Here is a 2,423-nt window from a genome sequence, read left to right as displayed (position 1 = left end):
GGACATTTTGTCGGATTATTTCACCCAGTTTTGCGGACTATTTTGCCAATTTTTGGACATTTGTCAGATTATTTCCTGAAGTTTGCCAGGCTATTTTTGCCAATTCTTTGGACATTTTGTCAGATTATTTCACAGTTTTGCCAGGTTATTTTGCCAATTCTTTGGACATTTTGTCAGATTATTTCACAGTTTTGCGGGTAATTTTTGCCAATTTTTAGGACATTTTGTCAGATTATTTCACAGTTTTTGCCAGGTTATTTTTGCCAATTCTTTGGACATTTTGTCAGATTATTTCACAGTTTTGCCGGGTTATTTTTGCCAATTTTGGGACATTTTGTCAGATTATTTCACAGTTTTTGCTGGGCTATTTTTGCCAATTCTTGGGACATTTTGTCAGATTATTTCACAGTTTTTGCCGGGCTATTTTTGCCAATTTTTTGGACATTTCAGATTATTTCACAGTTTTTGCGGACTATTTTTGCCAATTTTTTGGACATTTTGTCAGATTATTTCACAGTTTTTGCCGGGCTATTTTTGCCATTTTTTTTGACATTTTGTCAGATTATTTCACAGTTTTTGCCGGACTATTTTTGCCATTTTATTTTGACATTTTGTCAGGTTTTTTGACAGTTTTTGCCGGACTATTTTTGCCATTTTATTTGACATTTTGTCAGGTTTTTTGACAGTTTTTGCCAGGCTATTTTTGCCAATTTTTTGGACATTTAGTCAGATTATTTCACAGTTTTTGCCGGACTATTTTTGCCATTTTATTTGACATTTTGTCAGGTTTTTTCACAGTTTTTGCCGGACTATTTTTGGACATTTTGTCAGGATTTTTTGCCGCTACTTTGATGTTTCCTGCTGGTGTCACCGTCACTACTGTCTACGACACGCTGGGTCCATCGTTACCTGCTGCCGTCACGCTGTGCCTTCCCATAATGCACTGCTCCACAGAGACGGACAGAGGAATCAAACACATGTATGACATCATTCATTTAAACCTGAGAGATGATTGATGGACAGACACACAGAAAATGATGTGTTGATGTGTGTGTGTGTGTCTCTCTCTGTGTGTTGATGTGTGTGTGAGTGGGGTTGGTGTGTGTGTTGTGTGTGTTGGGGGTTGTGTTTGGTGTGTGTGATAGTTGATGTGTGTGTATGGGTGTGGGTGTGGGTGTGTGTGTGTGTGTGTGTGTGTATGGTGTGTATGTGGGTATGGTGTGTGTGTGTATGTATGTGTGTGTGTATGGTGTGTCTCGTGTGTGTATGTGTGTGTGTGTAGTGTGTAGTGTATGTGTGGTGTGTGTGTGTGTGTGTGTGTGTGTGTGTTGTGTGTGTATGTGTATGTGTATGTATTGTGTGTGTGTATGTGTCTGTGTGTGTGAGTTTTTCTCTGTGTATGTGGTATGTGTGTGTGTGTGTGTGTGTGTGTGTGTGTGTATGTGTATGTAGTGTGTGTGTGTGTGTGTGTGTGAGAGCGCCTGTGGATGGCAGTGAGACAGCTCCTCGGTGAAGTCGTTGTCTCTGAGACAAACATCCCTGATCGGCAGAGACTCTGACCAACCGTGGATGAGTGAGAAGAACCAGATATTATTCATTCAGACACACACAGCACATACCTATCTACAACTAACACCACCACTGAACACCACACACCTGAACGAACTCACGCATACACTAACCTGTTCCTAAACTCGTTCTACCATGCTACCTGCAGCGTCCTACCTGCTCTGTCCTATCTGCACATACCTACCACCTGATATACCACCACACACCTACAGACCTACCTGCACACGACCTGCACGTTTCTACCTACCTAATTCTAATTACCCACCACACACACTATCCTGAAAAACACACGCACTAGCACGGAGACATACACTCAACAGAAACACACGCACACAGAACACCTGACACACACACACACACACACACAGACCGCACCGTCGCTGCGCTTTTTACACGCTGCGCGCTGCGCTTTTACCGCTGCACACACACTACGACACAGCACGCACAGACACACACAGACACACCGACGTGCCTTTTACACCGCTGCGTGCGCTTACCGCTGCGCACTTACCTACGAGCGCGCAGACACACACACAGACACACACACACACACAAGAAGAAAACACACAGAGAAAAACACATACATACACACGACACAGACAGACACACATACACACACACAGACACACACACACAAGACACACACACACAGCACACACACACACACACACACAGATACAGGAACGCACACACAGACACACAGATACACACACACACAGATACGCACACACGGGGCACACACACACAGGGAACACACACACACACACAGAGGACACACACACAGACACACACACACACACACACACACGCACACACAGATACACACACAGCACACACACGGGGACCACACACAC

Source organism: Perca fluviatilis, chromosome 1, assembly GCF_010015445.1.
Source record: "Perca fluviatilis chromosome 1, GENO_Pfluv_1.0, whole genome shotgun sequence".
NCBI classification, from domain to species: Eukaryota; Metazoa; Chordata; class Actinopteri; order Perciformes; family Percidae; genus Perca; species Perca fluviatilis.
Note: the sequence above shows the minus strand (reverse complement) of the source record.